Source organism: Suricata suricatta, chromosome 6 (genome assembly GCF_006229205.1).
Source record: "Suricata suricatta isolate VVHF042 chromosome 6, meerkat_22Aug2017_6uvM2_HiC, whole genome shotgun sequence".
NCBI lineage: Eukaryota > Metazoa > Chordata > Mammalia > Carnivora > Herpestidae > Suricata > Suricata suricatta.
Genome location: NC_043705.1, coordinates 58,669,666 through 58,694,696, shown reverse-complemented (window position 1 = coordinate 58,694,696; position 25,031 = coordinate 58,669,666). Strand labels below are relative to the sequence as shown.

Sequence of the window (25,031 nt, the reverse complement as noted above, 5' to 3'; positions counted from 1 at the left end):
ATGTCTAGAAAAGCTGCCTAATTCCTCTATGCTGTGTTCTTTTAACACTCAGAGGTCCAGGAGACTCAATCTGTGCCCCTCCTTTACTTAAGATAAAAGTGATGGTGCCCAAACCAGCACACCTATAAGAACAACACAGAAAGAAAAACTTTTTTAAAACATGAAGATTCCCAGGTTTCACCCCTGGCCTACTATATCAGAACTCTGTAGCATGAGAAAATTTTACCAAGTTATCTACATGGATCTAATGATATGAATCACTAGGCAAACATATAGCATATGAGTCAATTCTCCTACTCCTCTGTCCATGGCAGACATTAATATTCAATACCAGCGCTCCTTCCCATTGAGCCCAGTCGAAGACTCAGAATCCTTCTCCAAGTAGAGCTCCAGGTACCTACCAATCAAGCAGCATCAAGCAGCCCATCCACATTCTGTGCTCAGTTGTACCTTTAACCCAGCATCTAGAATAGCTCACTGGATAATCCTTTTAGGTTTACAATATCTTTTTCAAATACCTCATTTCCTTTGAACCTCCCCCAAACCATATGAAGTGAGATGGGCATGTACTATTACAGATTTGAGAGGTAAGGAAACTGGATGTCATGAAGCTTTGTCTTGCCCAGGATCCGAGCTGATGAAGAATAAAGACCCCAAAAAAAAAAAAAATCAATCCTAATCTCCTGTCTTCCAAACCAGCATTCTTCCTTCTAGACCAAGCTGGGCATGGAGTGTCAAGGGCAACATTGCTACCTGAGCCTAGCAAGAAACAGAGACAATAGGGTGAATAGTGAAGAAAAGGATACGTAGGCTCAATTCGCCAAGGTCACAAAGCTGGAGAGGCAGAACTCTAACCAGGTCTGACTCTAAATCCTGTGCTCTTTCTGCTTAAAATGTAAGGATCTCACACCAGCACATACTAGAGAGGATCTCTCCTCTCTTTTCCCCTCCCCTCCCCCCAAGTTCCCTCATTTTTGCTCCTCCTGCCATCCTCTCAGTCTATTTCCTTGCCTTCCACTCAGACGTGCCACCAACACCTCTCCACAGCCTGCCCCTCCGGCCCCTGCAACGCCCTTCCAAATGCAGAAGGAAACCCCCAAGCTTACTCAGAGCAGCCGCAGCCAACTGACTAAAGATAAGACAAGCACCTTGGCAGTGAGATACAAATATAAAATTGCAAACAGCTTTTGAAGTTGCAACTCCATAATCTTCTAAGCCATAGAAGAGGGCTTTGTGTCCTCTCCCTCTCATCTAAATCAACACACCAAAGGACTGAAAGGAGTCCAGCCAGTCTTCGGATGTGATCTCACAAGCCTGCCTGCCACACACATGCATTTCCAGCCTGTCGCCTAAGCAAAGCTCACATGCGGCTTGTCACCACTTGATACAGGGGACATGTTTCTGTGGAAATCAAAGGCAAGGGATGTGATTTGCTGCTCTTTCATGTGTTCAAAATGCCCTACTGACATGGCTGGGAACTTTTTAAGAAACTAAGCACTGTCAAGTTTAGGAGAAGGCTGCTGAGGGTTTCAGAACACAGGTGCTGCTCAGAATCCCACCTACCACTTACTAGTGTGCAACCTCGGTCAAATTGCTTAACACAGTAGCACCCCCTCCTTTACCTGCAGGGGATGCAGTCCAAGACCCCCAGTGGATACCTGAAACGGCAGATAGCACTGAACCCAGTATATGCTGTGTTTTTTCTTCTACATACATATCTATGACATGTTTATTTATTCTATAAACTAGGCACAGTAAGAGATTAACAACAATAAATAATAAAATAGAAAAATTGGGGCACCTGGGTGGCTCAATCCGTTAAGCATCCAACTCTTCATTTCGGTTCAGGTGTTCCTGATTCCGAGCCCTGTGTTGGGCTTCACGCTGACAGCATGGAGCCTGCTTGAGATTCTCTCTCTACCGCTCTCTCTGCCCCGCCCCCATGCGTGCTCCCTTGCTCTTGCTCTTAAACTTAAAAGAAAAAAGAAAAAAACTGTAACAATTCATATAACTAGAGTGATGTGAACCAGATCTCTCTCTTTCTCAAAATATCTTATCATACTATCTTTCCTGTGACGAGTATGAGACGATTCGATGCCTACGTAACGAGATGAGGCGAGGTAAACGATGTAGGCAGCAGAAGGTAGAGTTAGGATATTATTGACCTTCCAACGATTCGTCAGAAAGAGAATCACTGGCTTCCAGTCTACCGTTGACCGCAGAGAACAGAAACTGCGGAAAGCGAAACTGCTGGTGAGGGGACTACTGTTACCTGTTGACTCTCCTTTGCCACCTATAAAATAAAAGTCTACCAATAGTACTTTCATTATAAGGTTGTCATAAGTATTAAATTACTTAATCCACATAAAGAATTTAGTACAGTGGCCGGTACAGAGTAAGGAATAAGTATTAACGACCACTGCTCATTTTTTTAAGAAAATGGAAATATTGAAAACATGTATCACATAACCTTTGGACTTTTTTTTTTTAAGTTTGTTTATATACTTTGAGAGAGCAGGGTGGAGAGGGAGACAGAATTCTAAGCAGTCTGCGCACTGTCACGGCAAAACCCCTCGTGGAGCTCAGTCGTGGCATGAGCCAAATTCAAAAGGTTGACGCTTAATCAACCGAGCCACCCAGGTCCACTATGGACTTTAGATGGTATCTCAGCAGGTCTCTTTAGTATTCTGGGTTTAGATGGTCAAGCACAAAACTCATAAAGAATGTATATGTTATTTTCACTGAACTGACTGCATGGTGAAAATTAATAAAACATATTTTAGAATTAAGTCATCTTAAAATAACAGTGCTGAGATTATGCATGATTTTTTTAGCTTCTTTATAGTATACATTTCTATACTTTCCAAGTTTTCTACAAAAAAATATGTATTATTATCTTATCAGAAACATTAAAACAAAAATGCATATATAGTAAAATGAAGCAAAATATATCTTACAGTATATAACACAAGTATCTACAGGAAACAGCAATTAAACAATAAATAAGTATTCTATGATTGCATCATGGCTTCCCCTACAAGCCCAAATGGACATTTCTTTTGAAAATTTTTAGAGACCTAAATCTCCAAATCCATACGGAAATGGGCCTCAGACATTGCATAGATAATACTGGCAGTACTTTCAGCCAAGCAGAAGGCAAAACAAAGAATTTGTTGTAATTGGAGGTCACCACTGGAGTTAGTTCCATTTGAGTATCAATAGAGCCTCAGCGACACAATTATTGCACAAAATATGCAGACCAGCGCACAGACAGATGCACATACACACACATACCCCTTCATACACACAGACCAAACACTGTTTCATTTCCACTGCTTTGTTCATATGGAGTACTAGATGGATATTGGCAGACCCTATTTGACTTTTTTGCACTCTGGGAATTTCACCTCCCTTACTCCTTCCACTTCCAATAGTTAGAAATGTCCCTAACTGCGCTCACTTCGGCAGCACATATACTAAAATTGGAACGATACAGAGAAGATTAGCATGGCCCCTGCGCAAGGATGACACGCAAATTCATGAAGCGTTCTGTATTTTTGTATTACATGGCAAAGAGAAAGCATGAAATCTGGCCATTTGAAGCAAAGTGGATGGACCTTGAGGGTGTCATGCTAAGTGAAATAAGTCAGGCAGAGAAGGACAGAAACCATATGTTTGCACTCATAGGTCTAACAGGAAAACAGGAGAAACCTAATGGAGGACCAGGGGGAGGGGAAGAGAGAAAGAGAGCTGGGGAGAGAGAGGGATGCAAAACTTGAGAGACTATTGAATACTGAAAATGAACTGAGGGTTGAAGGGGAAGGGGGAGGGGGGAAAGAGGTGGTGGTGATGGAGGAGGGCACTTGTGGGGAAGAGCACTGGGTGTTGTATGGAAACCAATTTGCCAATAAACTATTTAAAAACAAACAAACAAACAAATAAATAAATAATAAATAATAGAAAAATAAAAAATAATAAATGTCCCCAACTGAGGCACTGTTTCAATGGGTAAAATATTAATTCTCATCAGTCAAAAAGATGCTTGTGTCCCATAGGCATATAGAGCAAAATTTAAAAGCTGATGTAAAAAAAAAAACCATTTTGAAATGCCCATATAAGAAAGATCAAGAAGTGCTTGGATGGCTCCATCGATTAAGCATCCAAGACTCTGGATTTCAGCTCAGGTCATGATCTCACAATTAGTTGGTGAGTTCAAGCCCTGAGTTAGGCTCTGCACTGTCAGTGCCTAGGATTCTCTGTCTCCCTCTCTTGCTGCCCTTCCCCAACTTGTATTCTCTTTCTCTCAAAAATAAATAAATAAACATTAAAAAAAAAAAAAAAGAAACATCAAGATGTGTAGTGAATTTAATCTGCTCTTTGGATCTATTAACAGAGGGACCAGCTGGGTCATTTGGCCCAGAACAAAAGCCCGGGGGGCCTCAAATGTTGGTTGCTTTTTGGTAGTAAATTCAAGACCTCTCAGAGGCTGAGAGTCATCTAAGCCAATTCCAAAATTGGAAATATAACACATTTTAAAACATGAATAAATGCCAAAGCACTGTTACAAAAATTAGGATATGTTTATATATTTACATTTAACAAATGAATGTTTTATGACCCAAGAATAATTTTAATAACCACATGTATGCCTTATTTTAGAGAAAGCCTCAGAAGTCAACTTTTGAAGCTCATCATTAATGTGAGGCTAAAGCCCAGTGGCCCCTTATTCCCAACCCTGTGACAGAGCTGAGCAAATCTGAGCAAAGAATAGGGTGAGGGCTGTCCTTCAAATGTTGATCTGAGCTCAACTCCATTATTCTGGGTCCTGGATACATCAGAGGTATGGGGAACTGACAGGCAGGGTAAGAGACCTTGAATCAAGTGCTGTGGAGACCTTATTTGGTCCTTGAGCCCATCTTTCTAAAACATGGACTAACATGACATTCAATACAAAAAAACCTATTCTGAAAGAACTTTCTCTGCTCTTTGGGTATCAAGCTCCCAGTGGCCTCATTCTCTTCTCCCATGTCTCTCTAGATTTGGTATCCACACACAACAGATTTATTCTAAGGCCCCAGCATCTAAAGACATCAAAGAGAGGAATTAGTTCCTCCAAGATGATGATGAGTGTTCTTAGTACCTGTGTCTCTAAAGTTGCACTGGGGTAGGAAAAACTAAAATGGTCACAGCAACTTATGTAAATGTATGTCCACAGGATGCAGATTTAATTAAATACTCGGAGCTTTATTGGGCATCAGTGTGATGATTACCTAACACGTGGTCCCCTGAAGCACAGAAGCATAAAGACAAAGAAAAGGCCTCTGGAATTCTGAAGTTGTGCTGATAATGAGAGCGGGACAGGGAGGAGGACGCATGGGCCTCTGTTCAGCACATAAAAACATCAACTCGGCCACTGTGAATCTCAGGTTCCCACATTCTCCATAATATGGTCTCAAAATGCCTGGTGCATAGTGCATGTGGTAAATGTTAGCTGACCTGCATTTGAAAATGAGTTCAAGCTTAGGTTCAGAAATCCTTTTCCATTCTTGGTTGGTGAGTTACCCAACCAGTTAATAGGCTGGTCTGCATGACAGCAGAACATAAGAGCTATACTTGTCTACTGCTCACCTCTCCCCTCATCCGTGGCGTGTGTGTGTGTGTGTGTGTGTGTGTGTGGCATGTGCGCGCACACACACGATCTTCCCAATTGTAAGAACACTGTTTCCTGTTGTTTCACTTTGTGGTTTGGAGGTTTGAAAATAACATTTCTTCCAGGAAAAGGATCACAGGAAAGAAAATAGAGAATGATGGATCTATTTAATTTTAAAAGGAACAAAAGTAATTCTCCAAGGAAAAAGAAGGGTCTGGCATTAATAGAAGTCCATGCTCACCTAAAAGTAAAAAGCTAAAAGGACTAACTCATTGTAATCTATGTGTTTTCCTTCAAATACAAAGAAGACATGAAATGTGCTATCGCATGAAGAGAACTGAATATAAATGCTATTTTGTTCCGAGATAAAACAAGTCCACACCACACGCAGTAAACAGACATGGCTACTGAGAAGACAGGTACCAGGGTGCTAATGAGCACCCACCCTTCTCTCTGCTCCAAGGACAGGGTTGATTCTCTCCCTTTCTGTAGATACGCACTTCCAAATCTCACACACTCACCTAACTGTTTGTTTTGTAAGCAAGTCTCCAAAAGAAGGATAGGTTACTGAGAGATGGCCACATTCCTTAAAAAAATTGCAGACGATAGGCACTTCATAACCTTCCCTTCAGTAAGGAATTGTCTGTGTTCTGGCACTACTGACCCAGGATTTGCAGGATCTCTACTGTGAATGCCTGGGCAGCCCCTCTGGTCCCTGGTCCCTCTCAAAATAGATGAGAGGTCACTGCTGCTCAATGAGTTACACCAGCAGGACTTGGGCTGGATTGCTTCTCATACGCTCTACCCTATCATGCTGTGATCAGTGCCTTTTAAAGCAGCTGGGAGCAATTTAAAAATGTATCAAAGGCATCAAGTTTATCAGACTAGTGCTCTCTGATAAAAATAATAATAGTAATAACAACGATAACAGATGTTTGCTCTCAAACAAGCTGAGAAAAAGAACTTTACTTTTCTAAACGTTCTTTTTTCTTGGTCCCAAAGCACTTTGTACTTCACTATTCATCTCGCATTTTCTAACTGCCTTTCCACATCTCTCTCTCCTACTGGTTGATAGACTTCATAAGAGCCCTGTCCTGTGCGTATTCATCTTTATATCCATAGAGCTTTCAGGGTAGGTAGAAAGTAAAAGACTCTCAATAAATGTTTGATAGATGGGTAAATGTGTGAAAAATTAGTGTACACCAGAGTGCATCGGGAAACAGCATCCAAATTTTTGAGATAAAAATGAGAGTATCAGAATAAAACTTCTCGCAGCATATCATCCAAACATTGAGAAAGGACTTCAGTATTCCCTAGATTTCAGCAGTGATTCATTCCAGATAATTACAGGAGTATTAAAAAGAATGTTAAAATGCATACCTGTCATCACCAACACTACCACAAATGCCGGTCATGTCCAAAATAGCTACAGTCTGTGTTACCAGGGAGAGTCATACTAAGGACTCCAGAGGTGATACTGTCAGTGTCCTAGAAAGTCTGGAAGTCATCCTCTCAAAAAGGAGAGCTTAAGGAAACTGAGGGCAATTTGCTCTCTTGACCCCAGGGTTAGCATTTTCCTAGGGGCAGGAAGTTGGAAGAGGACTATGAGTGGACCAGGTTTCTGCAATGGTGTTAAGTAAATGAAATTTGTCTTCACCTCTTCAGTGTCGCCAGCTGACTCTGATCTGTCCTTAATAAGCATTCTGGGAAATTCCAATGAAATAGTAAGTAACACCAAGGTATAAATAACTTAAAATGATTGTATAAATCAGTGCCCCATGGTATTTGCCTTTGTGATAGGAAGCAGTATTGTTACTCCAAGAAATAATAGTGCAGTCGTGGAATTTCTACCATCAATACCGCTAAGGCTGTACTTGAGGGATGACAGTGCCAGCTTGGAATTCAGTAAGCAGCCACTCACTGAAATAGCTACATACATTTTTTAAACTTTAGGAATATAACATTCAGGCATTGGATATTCTGTGACTGATCCCGTTGGAAAAATAAAACACATCTACCTCTTCCAGGAACTGATAACCAAAAGGTTATCAGGCTTCAGACACTGATCAGTGATTCTCTAGAGACCCCAAGTGGTCAGAACAGGTACTCATTTTTGTAATGAATGTAAAAATAGTAGGACAAAATTAAGACCTATAACTATCTCTATTAGGGGAACGTTTGAAACTTTCAATAATGGACCTTTTGAGTCATTTACTTTCCTACTTTTGTTTCTCTCTCCTTTTTTTTTTTTTTTCGATGTTATGATCCCATTTGCTCTAAATGCTTTGGAGGGCACTTGTCCTTGCTGGGCCCTTGTCCATTTTTCTCCCTTTACCTGGGCTGTTCACACAACAAAAATCACCTTGCCCTTCAAGAAATCCAATCAAGCCTGAATTTCTGCCATGCATTCCAAGGGCTCCTACATCTTGTTTCATTCTGATATTCACTTGGTTTTTTCTTAGCCTATTCCCATACCAGCAAACACGTTCAGATAAGTACAAGAAAATGCTATTGCTGCTTGAGATTTCCGCCCTTATTCTGCCAGGACTGTTTCTTCAGGGACATGAAATGGACTATCCCAGGAGATTAAATTTTAAGGATTGGATTCAAATTATTCTGTAAATTGATTGTGGAACTCAGAAAACAGAGTCATATATATATGGAATATTCTAAAAGAATAAACAATGCCAAACTTTACAGGAAATTCAGAGATGACCCTTCCCAACAAATAAAAATCATTTCCACAGGGGCACCTGGGTGGCTCAATCAGTTAAGCATCTGACTTTGGCTTGGGTCATGATCTCACAGTTTGTGAGTTTGAGCCCCACATAGAGCTCTGTGCTGACAGCTCACGTCCTGGGGCCTGCTTCAGATTCTGTGTCTCCCTCTCTCTGTCTGCCTCTCCCCTGCACATACTCTGTCTCTCTCTGTCTCAACAATAATTTAAAAAATCATTTCCACAGATTTGTAGCAAAAGCAATATAAGTACAGTATCTGTTTTAACCTGTACTTAATTATATATACATTTTTGTTGGCAATTTTGTTTTTCTCTTCCAAAATTTTCTTATGCAACTACTAAAATTACTTAGATATATATCATATATCAAATGTGTATACTCACCAACCTGTACTAGGACATTTCTTTGATACTAGATTATAATTCCTCCTGGCTCTGAACTCATCACACCTTAATCACAGAAAGACATGAATCACATCAATAGGAATAGATGTGGGCTGCAAGCATATCATGTATGAATCTTATCTAAGTTCTCACCTCACCTTGAAGTTCTAGTCCAGGATCATGAACAGGTTTATTTAGTTCATCTTTAAAAATCCCCACTTCAGATGAAGCCCTTTCCACTTAATCCTGAATAACCTAGATGTGAGACGGAGAGTCAGCCAGACCAGTGATAGAAGCCACAGGCCCAGAGGAACTATGTGATCTGGACCCCTATTTGGGCAATTCGGTCTTATTCATAGAAGTATAAAATTTCCCAGAAGACCTACCAAATTAAAGGTTGGTCCATAAAATAAACACACACATAGTTACAAATGGCTAGTTAATGGAGAGTTGTGTCCTAGATATAATGGTATCAGAGAGCTTTTTAATCAAAGAGTCAAGGAGAAGGAGGTTAAGCAGCATATTGCCTTTCCCTTTGGTTTGCTTCCTTAGATCAGTCCCACTTGGAGAAGGAGAGACCACTGAATCATACTTGATGGTGTCTTTATTGGGTAGTATCCAGGACGATGATCTTAGTGTAAGAAGAGCAAGCTAGTTCCTTAGCCAATGCTATGGACTGTGTTTGTTCCTCCGCTTCACGCATTGAAGTTCTGTCCTCCAAGATGACGGTTTGGAAAGACGCAGCCCTTAAGAGATAATGAAGCTTAGACGAAGTCATGAGGATGGAGCCCTTATAAGGGATAGTGCCTTTATAAGAAAAGACGCCAGAGAGTTTGCACTCTTTCCCCTCCATGCAAGGACACGGCAAGGAGATAGTCATCAGGAAGTGTTTTCAGCAAAAACTGCCCATATTGGCATCCTAATCTCAGTTTTCCAGAACTGTGATAAAGTTAATTTCTGTTGTTTAAGACAGACAAACTATAGTATTTTGTCATGGGAGCCCAAGCAGACTAGATAGCCAGTCACATACACAATTCATATACCACCAGTCTAGAAGTTAATCTCACCAAGACCTGACTGACACTGATCAGACACTGATCTAGATCCTTCTCCATGTAGGTATTTCCTCCCTATTAGGCATTTTGTCTTTGCTCTTAAAGCCCAAGTAAATCCTTCAAATCCTATTATTTATATTCATATATGAATAATATATAAATTATATATATATCATGAGATCATTTTAAATTTGCAAATAGCCCTGATGTCTAATATTCTCATCTTTTGTCCAAAGAACCTATAGCCCAGTGCCCACCCAGCCCACACTTGAGGATTTTGAGAAGTCAGGGAAGACCAGACAAAATCCTTATTTCCTAACAAGAGCTTCTGTGTCAGGCCCCAAATCTTATCTCCTAATCTGCTGAGCTCAGTTATCTCTTCCTCCCCTAAGAGGTAGGGTAAAGCCAAGGGGAAGCAGTCTGCTATGAGTTTAGAAGGAAGAGGGTAGAGAGCTATCACATTGTTTCAAAAAACAGCCCCTTGTTAATTACAAAATACAGCCCCTTGTTAATTACAAAAATATTTATTGTGTGTCTAATATATGAAGGCTATCACATGGGGTTTGCAAAAATTTGAATTTTTTTTATTTTCCAGAATTGTAAGACTGTGTATACATGTAGAAAATATTTATTATTATTATTATTATTATTATTATTATTACCTGAAGAATTGGCACCATAATTGCTCTTAGGGAAGAAACAATTTTTCCTTTGGATAGTCTTTTGTGGTTGAAGGTAGACTCTGAAAGTACAAGGATCATCCGAAACAAAAGCAATAGAAGAGATGGCTAAAGAGACTGCTCTGCTGGTGCTCCACAAGACAAAATGAGAGAGATCTGGTGTTTCTCCAAAATGAGAGGGGAAAAGAGAAGAGATGAAGAGCCAAACAAATGACATGGCGTGTAAGTCAAGGTAGCTCGCCTTGGTGAGCCTTTAAACACAAGAATGGTAAAAAGTAAGAATTGGCTTAAAAACATGAATTGAGTAGTCAGAACTGCCCTGTATTTCAGCAGTGAATGCTTGAATAATTCCCCACCCATTTCTCCAGTGGGCATCACGTTCTGGCCAGTGGCCCCTAGAGGCTCCTGTGTGCTACTTGCAGGGCTGTTCCCAGGGCCCATTGTTCTGGGCTCCCCAGAAACTCTTCAGGCCCAGCAAACCCAGCCTGTGCCAATTGCTCAAGTCTTTATAAATGCATAAACATGATTTGGTAAATTAGTAAATTTGGTAAACTGAGCAAATTGGTCATTCAACAATTTAGCAAGTTGGACCAGTTGCCCTAGTACTAGGAGAAGGAAATCATCTCAAGCTTCAGCAAGTCAGACCACCACTACATTCAATACAGCATTTTGAGGTCCACTCCCACCATTCTCCTTCTCTCCTCTAAAGAGTCCAAAACTGAAGAACCAGTCCTCATTCTCTGAGAGAGGGTAAAAGGTTTGGACTTAGGCCTGGAAAGATCACCTCTGACAAAAGATCATATCTACAGGTCTCCTTTAAGCAAAAAGTTAAGAGAAAATGATTAGCTGGGCTTTGCCTGTAAGAAGTAATATCCATAGATGAGAGCAACTACTATCAACCTAGGTAAGATGATCACATCAGAAGTAGGGTGTAGACCAGTGGTTAGAACTCATGAAACGTTGAGATTACAAGGCCCAGGGCATGACTGTAAAGTGGATATGTATACAGGCCAAAGAAGCGTAGGACTGATGTGGTGTTCAGTGAGGGCTGGACACTCAGCTCCACCTCCCATCTCACACACAGTCTGGGGAATGAGGGAGACATACTACAGAAGAAGCAAGCTCACACATGTCTCCTGTCCTCCCTGCTCCCCCCATCACTCTTCCATTGCATCATTTAGGAATTCAGCTTCAGATGCCCTGAAGGAGGAAGGGTCCAAGCCCATTTTTGGTGAAGGCATTCTCTGCCATTCTGAGAGACTATCCCCTGCTCAGTCCTCAATGGGAGACCACAATGCTCCTATGGGGGATTCTCTGCCCACGTGATCCAGAGCTGAGCTCCAAAACAGAGCCCGGATGTGGCCGGCCATTTCCCAGGCGTGGACTGCTCAGAACAGAGCTGGGTCCTGCCAGGAAAAACACAACAGAAGGCATGTTGGTTGGTGGGGGAAGGAGGTGAGAGAGCATCTGCTCTTCTTTATTTCCTTATTCATTCTCTTATAACCAATTCTTTCCTTCATCAAGACAGAAAAAGCTAAATATATACTGAAGAGAGGCCTTATTGCAACGAGCAGAAAAACTCCAGCAGGGACATTAAAATCATACACACACACACACACACACACACACACACACACACACAAATACACAGAACACATGACACCCTGTTGGCAGCCCCCAGCACTGGACGAGCCAACACTCTGCATCTTGAGAACTGAAGACACATCTGCAGAAATGCATGCTCTGCAGTAGCCACAGCAGAGTCTGAGGCTGGGGAAGAGGACAGAGGTAAGTGTGTGTCTCCCTCATCACACCATCCACAAGTCCCAAGGGCTTTCCCAGTACCAACCCAAAGTGGGGGCTGTTAGCCTGAGTCCATCCAGGTAGGGGGCAGTGGAATGACCAATGGACACAACATCAAACCTAGGATCCTCCTGCTCTCGGCCACCTGAGCAGTAAGAGTTTATCTTAAGGCTGACTTCCAAATACAGAGAGGGGCTACGTGAATGAGGGCCAGCAACTCTATTCTCAAGTTTAAAAAAAAGTGATGCTATCATAAAGAAACAAAGACACTCTTGGTCCCTCTTACAAGATTTAAGGAGGGGGTAGATTTTGCACAGCTAAACAAATACGGAACTTAAAATGAAGTCCAGAAGACTGCCGCATGGCTAGCTCTCTCCAGTAATCCTGGGAGAGACACAACCTATTGTTAATAATACTCCTTAACCTGCTTGAGGGTACGGTCAGCACATAGGCTGCAAAATCAAGTGCTCAGCATGTAGCTATGATAGAATCCCCCTGGCATCAGCTGCAGTTGTATAAGCACTTTTCAGAAACCACCCAATTCAGTATCCCAAACAACTAAGGTTGAATCCTCAGGAAGACGTTTATTCAGCCTGTGGTCATGTTTGATGAGTTGCTCCTATTTGAAAAAGAGGTTGACATTCCTGACACTGAATGGGTTGGGGTGAGCCTGACAGTAGTCAGCAGAAAAAGTCCCATGGCCCTGTGGGGACCTTCAAGAAATAGCTTGCTCTACTATCTCCCCCGACTTCAGCTCAATCCACTTCTCAGGCTTTGGCGACAACAAGGCAAGGAAACAGAAGTGGTTCATATTTCATCTTCTGGCCCTGGAGATACAAATGTCCTCAGTCACACATCTTCCTCCTGGAACTGGCAAAGAGTAGCAGCCCGGGATGGGCCTGAATCACCCTTCTGTCATCCCTGGCTAGGCCCTGGCATGGTGTCCAGTAAAGGCCTCCTGTGCAGATGCCCCTGCCCAGAGTACTCCTGCCCTGATGGCACACTCAAGTTTCACTGGTTTCAAATCAAGTCACAAAAGCTGAATGCATTCTCTTCCCCCAGGAAACAAGAGGGTGAGTTTGAGAGGGAATCTGGCTCTCTAGGGGGACCTTACCTCTCTGCATTGGAAGAGACTTCTAAATGTCTTCTGAAAGACCACAAGCAAAACCTTTCTCAGGGATTCCTTCTTTGACCAGACCGCCATAACCCCAAAGCTCCTTGCTTTTCATCTGAGGATCCACTGAGTTCCTGTCCCCACACACTAGGGACACTCCTGGGAGTAATGTTAGAGTGTGTCAGGGAAAGGAGAGTGAGAGCAGGATTCCGTTTTGGAATGCCCCCAGCTCTTCACGAGGCACCCTCTCACAGAACCTGAAAGGTCAAAATCATAGCAAGAACACACAGCCAGCTTGCAGGTAACCTGGCTATCGTTCTCCCCATGGCCGGCAGGCAGCAGAAAGTGTGGCAGAGTGGGAGGCTTGAGATGGAAAAGAGTTCATCTGGAGCCACCTTCCTCCTCTTGGCCAAACACGGTCAGGTGAAAGCCAAGACTGAGAAGCTGGGCTCCTTCCACAGGAAGGTAAGTGCCATTAATGCCAACTCATATTTGTTGATCATCTCAGACGGCCCTCACTGAGGTAAGCCCTGGGAAAAAGTCAGGAGCACGAGGTCTGGGCCTCAAAGAGACTGGATCGACAAGTGACCCAGCACAGGTGAGGCAGGATGGTGTAGGAGGAAGTTCATGGACTCCAAATCTAGTTGGCTTGGGTTTAAATCCAGATTCCAGCACTCTTGCCAGAATTTAGGGCAGGTTTTTTAGGTTGCCGTTTTCTCATTTGTAAAACAAAAATGGCAATGGGGGGGTCAACCTTATAAGAGAACTAAATGAACCATATACATAAGGACACTGACTTCTGTAAGTGTCAGCTATTCATGAGATTTAAAAATATCAAATATAAAACAGTAGCAACAAAAAGATAATATGACAGCCATGGAACAATCTACAAACTGGGTGGGTAAGAAGAGTCACTGCTCCTATTTTCTTTCAATAAATTTAAGTACAACTCAAGCCCCAGTAAATGTAACACAGTTGCTTTTGAACTCCCTACCACTCATGGCTGAGCCTCACGTAGCTTCAGAACACCAGGAGGCCTTCTTTAGCCACCACTTGCCCTGCTCTGGTGCTCTGGATTCTGCTCAAGTGTCTCATGTCTCAGCCCACATGGTTTCATCCGGGCCAGAAGCTCTGCCACCTCCTGGCCTCTCTTGAGGATCAGCAGACTGTGTCATAGCTGGAAACCTTGTGATCAACACACCATGCAGCCTCCTCTAAGATCCTCCTGCTGGCCCAGGGCCTGCCCATATTTACCAGCCTCTCCCCATCTCCCCTGGTGAGAGTCTCTCTTTTCCCATTCTTCTTGTCCACAAAGGAGCCCCCACAATCTTCATTTTTGTTAAATCGGGATTTCCAGTTAAAAAAAAAAACGAAGTGCATTTTTCATAATCACCTAATAATACACACACACATTTCCAACAAAAGATTTGCAAGCATCACTTACTCTCACTATGGGAGAATCATTGTTTTCTAGTCTATTCTATCCTAATCTATCCCATTTAACTTTCTTTAAAGCTCTAATCACAAGTGACTAAATAAAATTCATAACCCACTGATGGGGGCCCACCCAGAGTATAAACATTGCTGCCATTGAAGAGACATCAATAAAAAATAGCCTGGTTGGACTTGTGTTTTTAATAAATCATCCTCTGGGCTCTGTGGAGTTTGAGAAAGATAAATGGAGGGAGGCAGATCAGACAAGGTGGTCTATAATAAGGGCACGGCACTGAGACAGAAATAATAGGGATAAAGAGGAGGAAATGATCATAAGTTAGGAACCAGAATCAGACTGGATTGGACATGGACCTGAAAAGACTTGGAAAAAGTCTAGAATGGCTCCCCAGTTTCTGCCTAAGGACTGGGTCTACCATTAACTGAGGCCCACACATCTAGATGGGCAACACCTTGGTTCACCTTAAATTTGAGGTTCTTAAGGCATATCTACATGGAGAGAAGCCATTCCGTGTACAAGTCTGAAAAAAGAGGACCATAGACTAATATTTTGGAATCATCAGCATATAGGTAGCATTTAAAGCTTTAAACATGTGTGTGTGTTCCCCCAGGGACACTATGTGTGCCTGGCACATAGAAGCTTGCTTCATTCTGTCTTTGTATATGTGATTATAGTACCCAGTATTTTACACAAAGAATTAATTGCTGTCATATTTCCCCCCACTCCCACACATAACACTTGCTGAAAACAAAATTAACAAGATAACCCCTGACCTCACAGCGGAACCCAGCGTGGCCCGTGTCATCTGGCCCATTAAGCCGATGCACATCTCTTCTTTGGTACTTGGCTGTAGCCCCAGGAGACTAAGGGCACATTTTTGGCTTATTACTACATTCACACATCCAATCCTGCACGCAGCATAGAAAACTGGTACATAGTAGTAGGCACTCAGGGGGAATGACAGATGAATGAGGTGAGTCATCCTGCCTCCACATGTAACTATCACATTATACCTGTATCTGCTTTGAAGTCAGGATTTATGCATGGCTGACAAAGGGGAGGCCTTTATAACAGAAAAAAATGTTCAGAGTATGAATAATAATGTGCTTTCTTGGAAATGTGGCCAATTTTTTTGGCAGGATATTACAGAAATTAATTTTGTATCTAAAAATCACAATATATAATGACAGAATAAAAGAATCTTCTACTATGAAAATATAATTACCATACTCTTAACAAATGTAACAGTCATGCTTGAATGAGTTAGATGAAATTTCCCTGCTGTGACTAAAACACATTTCCTTATACAAATACATGATTTCACAAAGATGTCATTTTATATAATTTTGAAAAATATCAAAATAAATTACCCAAAAATATTTCATTTTAAGACTTTGAAAAAATCTAGGGCGCCTGGGTGGCTCAGTTGGTTAAGCGTCCAATTCTTGATTTCTGCTCAGGTCATGATTTCATGATTCATGAGTGTGGAGCCTACGTGGGATTCTTTATCTCCCTCTCCCTCTCCCCCATCCTCCTGTTTGCACACAGTCTACCTCTCTTTAAAAATAAATGAATAAACTTAAAAAATAAAAATAAAAAATGAAATAAAAAATAAAGCAAAATAAACACATTAAAAACAGCAAATGCCTGAGATCATTTTGATATTGTTGGGTGTCTAAAGAACGATGCAAAATCTTCTAACCAGGGTTCAAAATTGTTTTAATTTATCATTTTAGTCTCTTACATATGTATAGAAGGAGCCTAATCACATCTTCATTGATAGGATCTTAAAAATTATCCGTTTTCAATGCTATGTTGTACTGTCTAATTTATTCTAAAATACTTGCACAAAAACAGGGCAATAGATTTGTGTGAGAACTTCAACTACCCTGCGCTCCTCCAGGGGTGATTAGTTAGCATTTGAAAGACGCTAATCAGGCAGGCTCTGAGAAGCCTAATGCAAGCAGCTCTCAATCCAGCTTTCCAAAGCTGCACTAGCATGTGTAACTCACGTAAACATGTTAGATAACATTTCCATTGGTGAAATAACAGGTGTTGTAGATAGTGGTCGGATGGGAATTGTATATAGGCACCTTAACCTTTGCATGAACAAAGTGTAAAACTTTGCCACATTCTCCCTCAGTGTGAGACCCTATATCTGGTCCAGGGTTCCACCCTCGAGGAAGGACATTTTTGTCTGTTGAAACTAGAGAGGTTTTCTCCCTGTCAAGAATTCCATTTTATCACCTTGAAATGAATATTTATGCAAAATGTTTGGCATGAGTGCCTAGAAAAACAAAAGACCTCATCAAGCCAATTACATAACTGCTTGCTAATAAATGCTAAATTATGGTAGAGTTCTGCCTTAGACTTGCTTTCACTATTCCTAACACCTGGTAACTAGGGTGGCGGATGGAGCTATCCAGGTCCCAATTACTTATAACCGTGGGAAGCGACCAGTAATCACCAAAAATGGCTGACATTGTCATTGGCTAAATTGACTTACATGAATTCTCAAAAATGTAGAGAGACAAGTAGGGATGGCAGAAAAAGACTGTCCCTCTCCCAGTAACCTTCTGAAGTTTACTAACCTCAGTAAAGTGACATATAAAATGAAAGGTATATATAGAAGGACTGAACTAATCTAAACCTCCTATTGCAGAGGTGAGAAAGAACTTCAGGGCACAGATCAAAGACCAGAATCTCGCAGGTGCGGGCCAGATGCACTGCTTCAGCACAGGGGCAAGCCAGCCCGCAAAGGGTCAGCCTCATTCTGTCCCACGTGTAGAACATTTCCTACGTTTCCTATACTCCCTGGGTGACTGGAGGGTAGCTGAAAGACTTCCACTCAAAAACAAAAACAAAAATGCCCTTTGGGCTGCCATTACTTAGTGTATTTCCTGCTGTCAATTTGAGGTTTGACTAAATGAAACCACTATACCAAATACAGAAAGGTAAGGATGTTCGTTGCAAAAAGTGCAACAGCTGAAATTTCATGGTCAGGGGTTCAGCCTTTTGAATTGACAAAGATACTACATCTATTCAGCAAACAGGACTTGAGCCCCAAATGTATGCCAGGTACTTTACTAAACACCAGGGACATGGAAATAAAAGAGACATTTGTCATCTGTCACCTCAAGTTGTCACCTGTCCTGAAGAAGTGGCATGTTCTAAGTAGGATTCGTAGGATTTAATTTATCTCATGTTTTCCTAGGTGCCTGGAAGGACCTGGGGCAGTTTCTGAATAGAAGGAAAGAGTTGAAGGTAAATGCCAAAGGGCAACAAGAAGGGGAAAAGATACTAAAAAATGTTCCTTCTGGAGACAGCCTTCCCTGTATCGCCACATTACCCGAGAACCAGCACTAACCCCAGCTGAGGTAACTGAACTTACTGGCAAGGTGAGAGACGCACGTCTGTTGGTAAAACACAGATTCATCAGCGGTGGGTGAGCTTTTGTCTTGGAAACAACAGAAACATAATACTTCTCTGAACATTCATGCTCTTTAATATGTTTATCCCAAATCCTTGCAATGAAGAGAGGTTTCTTCCTTTCCATTTCCTTGACCAGATGAACTCACGGTCGTCTGGGGTTTGCATCACCCAATGTCTCCGATGAAGCAGAAGTAGATGAAAGGAAAATACATCCTGTATCTCCTGCCAAGTTAGAAAACAGGCCAGATGTATAAATCATGCCAAGTCGTATTTTACCCTTCCAGAGCTCCACTCCCTTGAGACACTTAGAAACAGGAGCAGGTAGACGCTGACTGCTAAAAAAATAATAATAACAATAAAATAAAATCTCTGAGATGTAAGCAAGGATTTTAGACTCAAGGAAAAACCCTGGATTTTCTGGTACAGGGCATTAGATTTGCCCTTGGCAGAGCATTTAGAATAACTTGGAAAAAGTCAAAAGACTTGTTGGACATCAAAAACTCTGAATAATGCTTTAATAATTTGAGTGTAAATGAATCTTTGACACATCTGGATTAAATTTCCCATGCAAGGCACATGCTAGAACACTGAGGAAAAATGTTTCTGGCAAGCCACATGTTCAGTTCGCCAAATGAGTATAAACTGTGTAATAGATCATCTGTGAGGCCCCATCGTGTACCATCTTCCAGGAGATGAGCTGCCCACAGGGAGACGCATCTCGGGCCCTCACCCGATAAATGGTGGTGGGAAAAATGGATATCCATATGGAGAAGAATGAAACCTGGACCTTTATCTCACACCATACACAGATACACAAAAATCAACTCAAACGGATTAAAAATTTAAATGTAAGACCTAAAACTGAATACTCAATACTATATATAGAAAGGCATAAAGACTCCACCAAAAAAACTACTAGGACTGATAAATGAATTCAGTAAGGTGGCAGGATACAAAATCAATGTTCAGAAATCTGTTGCATTTCTATCTACTACTAATGAAGCAATGGAAGGAGAAAGTAAGAAAAGAATCCCATTTACAACAGGACCAAAAAATAATAAAATACCAGGTAATAAACTTAACCAAAGAGGTGAAAGACCTTGTACTCTAAACACTATAAAACATTGATGACAAAAATTGAAGATGTCACAAAGAAATAGAAAGATATTCCATGCTCATGGATTTGAAGAACAAATATTGTTAAAGTGCCTACACTATCTGGGACGCCTGAGTGGCTCAGTCGGTTAAGCCTCCGACTTCAACTCAGGTCATGATCTCACAGTGGGTTCGAGCCCCGCGTCAGGCTCTGTGCTGACAGCTAGCTCAGAGCCTGGAGCCTGCTTCCGGTTCTGTGTCTCCTTCTCTCTCTGCCCCTCCCCCTCACATGCTCTGTCTCTCTCTGTATCAAAAATAAATAAAACATTTAAAAAAATTTTAAATGCCTACACTATCCAAAGCAATCTACATATTCAATGCAACCCTTATCAAAATACCAACATTTTTCATAAAACTAGAATAAAAATTCTAACAGTTATATGGAACCACAAAAGGCTCTAAAGAACCAAACCAATCTTGAAAGAGAAAAAACAAAAAACAAAACTGGAGGTATCACAATTCCAGATTAATTCGAGTTATACTGCAAAGCTATAGTAATCAAAACAGCATGGCAACTGGCACAAAAATAGCTACATACATCAATGGAATAGAAGGCCCAGAAATAAACCCACAATTATATGGTTAATTAATATTCAACAAAGGAGACAAGGATATGCAACAGGAAAAAGACAGTCTCTTCAATAAAGGGTGCTGGGAAAATTGGACAGCTATATGCAAAAAATGCAACTGGATCGCTATCCTATACCAAACACAAAAATAAACTCAAAATGAATTAAGGCCCTAAATATGAGACCTGAAACCATAAATATTTTGCAAGAGCTCACAGGCAGTAATTTCTCTGACACCGGCCATACCAACATCTTTCTAGATATGTCTCCTGAAGAAAGGGAAACAAAAAGCAAAAATAAACTATTGGGAATGCATCAAAATAAAAGGCTTCTCCACAGCATAGGAAACAACCAACAAAACTAAAAGACAACCTGTTGAGTGGGAAAAGAGATGTGCAAATTATATTATCTGATAAAGGTTTAGAATCCAAAATATATAAAAAATGGATACAACTCAAGACCAAAACACAAGTAATACAATTTAGAAAATGGGCAAAAGACATGAACAGAAATTTCTCCAAAATATACATACGGATGGCCAACAGACACACTATAAGATGCTCAATATCATTCATCATCAGAGAAATGCAAATCAAAACCACAATGAGATAACATCTCATCCCTGTCAGGATGGCTAAAATCAAAAACACAAGAAACAACAAGTGTCGGTGAGGATATGGAGAAATAGGAACTCTTGTGCACTGCTGGTGGGAATGCAAACTGGTATAGCCACTGTGGAAGTTTCCTCCAAAAATTAAAAATAGAACTACCTTATGATCCAGTAATCACACTACGGGGTATTTACCCAAAGAATACAAAAACACTAATCCAAAAGGATATATGCACCCCTATGTTTATTGCAGAATTGTTTACAACAGGTAAATTATGGAAGCAACCAAGTGTCCATTGATAGATAAATGGATAAAGAAGATGTCACACACTTACATAGGAATAGTATTCGGCCATAAAAAAGAATAGAATCTTGCCATTTGCAACAACATGGATGGATCCAGAGAAATAAATAAGCCAGTCAGAGAAAAACAAATATCATATGATTTCACTCATATGTGGAATTTATGAAACAATGAACAAAGGAAAAGAGATAAACCAAAAAACAGAGTCTTAACTATAGAGAACAGACTGATAGTTGCCAAAGGGGAGGTGGGAGTATGGGATAGGAGAAACACGTGAAAGGGATCCTAATTACACTTATCTTGAAGAAAACTGAGCAGGATATGGAACTTTTGGATCACTGTATTGTACACCTGAAACAAATATACTGCATGTTAATCACAATGGAACTAAAATTTTAAAAATAGGTTAAACATTTAAACATAAGACATAAAACTATAAAACTCAGAAAAAAAAAGCATAGGGAAAAAGCTGCTCAACATCAGTTTTGGTGATGATTTTTTTTTATTTCAGATGAAAAGCACAAGCAACAAAAGCAAAAGGACAAATGGAACTAGACCAAACTAAAAAGCTTCTACATAGCAAAAGAGATAACAAAATGAAAAGACAACCTATGCAATAGAAGAAAATATTTATGGACTATATACCTATTAAGAGGTCAGTATACAAAATACATAAAGAACTCATATAACTCAACAGCAAAAACAAACAAAAAATACAACAATAGCAACAACAAATAGCCAGAGTAAAAAGTGGGCAAAAAACCTAAATAGATTTTTCCAAAGAAGACATCAAATGGCCAACAGGTATATGGTAAAGTGCTCAACATCACTAATAACTAGGTAAATGCAAGTCAAAACCATAATGAAATATCCTCTCATACCTATTAGAATGATTATTATCAGAAAGTCAAAATATAACAAGTTTTGGTAAAGATGTGGTGGTAAAAAGGGAGCACTTCTACACTTCGGTAGGAATGTATATTGGCACAGCCTTCATGGAACACAGAATGGAGTTCCCCAAAAACTTAAAAATAGAACTACTATATGATCCAACAATTCCATTTCTGGGTATATATCCAAAGGAAATAAAATCATTACCTCAAAGAGATATCTACACTCCCAGGACATGGGACTTGTTTGCAATAGACAAAATATGAAAACAATCTAAGTGTCTGTCAACAGATGAATAAATAAAATGTAACACACACACACATACACACACACACACACACACACACACACACACACGCCAGAATATTATTAAAACTTAAAAAAGAAAGAAATGCTGTCATTTGCAACAATATAGTTGAACTGGAGAACATTATGCTAAGTGGAGTAAACCAGACAGAGAAAGACAAATACTTTCTGGTATCACTTGCAAGTTGAACAGAACTTTTTACAGAAGCAGAGAGATGGTAGTTATTACAGGCTGGGGGGTGGAGAAATGGGGAAATGTTGGTCAAAGGGTACAAAGGCTCAGTTATGAATACATTTGGAGACCTTACTGCATAGCATGATGACTATAGTTAATGGTAATGTATTGTATACTTGAAATTTGCTAACAGAGTAAATCTGAAGTATTCTTGCCATACATGCTATGTGGTAATCATTTCACAATAAATATCAAATTAACACATTGTACTTTAAATATATACTTTTTATTTGCCAATTGTACCTGAATAAAGTTGAAAAAATAGTAGGGGTCCAATAGGACAAAACATGAAATGAAAAGGAAGGAAAAGAAAGAAAAGGAAATAGACCAAAAAACCCTACCCCCCCCCAAAAAAAACCCCAAAATATAAGCTGTGAGCCACAGACTTGTGAATCTTTCCTTTGGTTCAGTGGGTCCTACCATGGTCTCCTTAGCAAGGAAAAACTCAACATTTTGAAAACTGATCAGTCTAGTTTCAGCCTGGAAAAGAAGCTAATACTGCAACTGCCTTCTTGAAAAAAATACAGAAACAGTCTAAGGGTTGCCATATAAGCTTAAAATCCATAATTTTGTGACATAAGTTGTGCACACAAGAGAAATATGAGTCCCAAAGACCAAGAGAGAACAAAATTGTTCTGGAAAAAAATAATTAAACTTTAGGGTTTAAAAAAAAAACGTTTTATTTATTTTTGAAAGAGAGAAGGACAGTGAGAGAGACAGGAAGAATGCAAGTGAGGGGCAGAGACAGAGAGAGACACAGAATCCAAAGCAGCTCCAGACTCTGAGCTGTCAGCACAGAGCCTGACGTGGGGCTTTAACTCAGAGGCCATGAGATCATGACCTCAGCCAAAGTGGACCGCTTAACCAACTGAGCCACACAAGCGCCTCATTAGATTTTAGGTTTGTATAAACCAACAATAATTCACAGTAGACAAATACAGTCAACTTTAGAAGAAAGAAACCAAGGCCTCTTAGAAAGTGGCAATAAGGTTGGCACATTCCGAACCTGGCTGAGTGACTAAATCCATTACTCTAAATCTAAATCTGAGTCAGGGCAGGAAATGTGGCATCGCTGAGGTCTATAGACTATTGAAGAACAAGAACAACTGCAGAACCTCCCCCTGTTCTCCAGGTTTAATGTCCGTAACACTCTTCACACCACATAAAAAGCTGTGAAAACAAGAAAATGCATTAAGAAAAAAAGTCAGCAATCATTACATATTATATGTGTTTACTGTATCATCTTTGGATTCAGCCTGACTTCTATTTCTACTTCTAGAAAAGGTCATTGTAGTTATCACTAATCCCTAACATCCTGCCCTAAGAATCTCTGTTAGTTTGTGCACAAAAAGGAAGGAAGAGAGATAGGGAAGAAGGGAGGGGGGAAGGGAGGGCGGGTGAGAGGACAAGTCTCATACCAGACTTGCAGCCTGCGAGGAGTTACAAGTGACTGGACTGGATACAGGGCTTTATCATTAGACTGTGCACTTGAAAAGCAGAAGATGAAAAATGCAGGGGAAAGCTGAGTAAAGACATAAAAGGCAACTAAAAATTGTTTATTTTAGGATATAATCATTCTTATGGAATGAACTGGAAGGGGGGTGGTTAGGTGGAAGAAAGGATGAAGGAATCCCAGTTAATTAACTTTGATATTTAAAAAAATTTATAGTTTCACCACTAAATGTCAAAGAAATTTTAAACTGCCCACATTATTCCAAAACTATTTTATTTCATCATTTGGTGAAATTAATCAGTTCCATAAAGGAAGCAGAAATGATGGTGAAATGAAAATATAAACTTCAAGAGCCTGGGAATCATCACTGAGGAGCCCAGCTTCTTCCCAGGACGCCTGCTCAGCTGTGGGCTCGGATAGAATGAGAATCTCTTCTGAACTTACATAACCTTAAGTCAGAAGATGAGAAGTGGCTAATAGGAGACAGATCGAAAAGGATGAGCTCTCACTAATTGCTCAGCCAAAGTTTTTATAGGAAGTAGCAAGAAAGGTTTCATGTTTTTCACACTTTTCCCTAGAATAGGTCTTACCAAATTTTAGTAAAGACACATGGGAAGATTTCTTTCTGGGCATTAACTCATTTTCAATTCTTATTTTTAGATGTCGAGTCCTGTGGTTGGCATTACAGAAGTGTTTCTGGAGGGTGGCCATGTTGCTGATGATTTTTAATGGATGCCAAAGAAGAAAAAATATTCCAACTTGGAAGGAATAATTTAGGCCAGAGAAGAAAGCACAAGGCAGTCTAAACACAAACCATCTATATTAAACAAATGCAGCCATGCCGAAACAATACAGTTTGTACTTAAGACAAATATATATATATATATATATATATATATATATATATATATATAGTGATCCTGTCATGGGTTACAGAGAATCACATAAGAAATATTATAGAAATGATCTTTTTTGGTACTAAATTAGAACATTTGCCTCAAATATTGTGCTGTGGTTAGAGACCCATTCCTAGCTCCAAGGTCCTTTTCTCTTGCCAAACTAAAGTGGATAGACACATGAGCAGGAAAAAGAGGGGGACCAGCCCTTGGACACTTAGATATTTGGGCAAAAATTGGATTAAGTAATGGGAATATCATACAAGGAATTCCAAAGACCTGGGGTCTAGTTCAAAATCTTCTA

The 25,031-nt window shown here is 40.4% G+C and overlaps 1 non-coding gene across 1 annotated transcript; it reads left to right on the top strand.

Annotated features, from left to right (window-relative positions):
- The first annotated feature begins 3,452 nt into the window (after positions 1 to 3,452).
- On the top strand, positions 3,453 to 3,559 carry LOC115295025. The gene has a single exon (XR_003910259.1). It is a non-coding gene; the product is annotated as a U6 spliceosomal RNA (small nuclear RNA).
- The last annotated feature ends 21,472 nt before the right edge of the window (positions 3,560 to 25,031 follow it).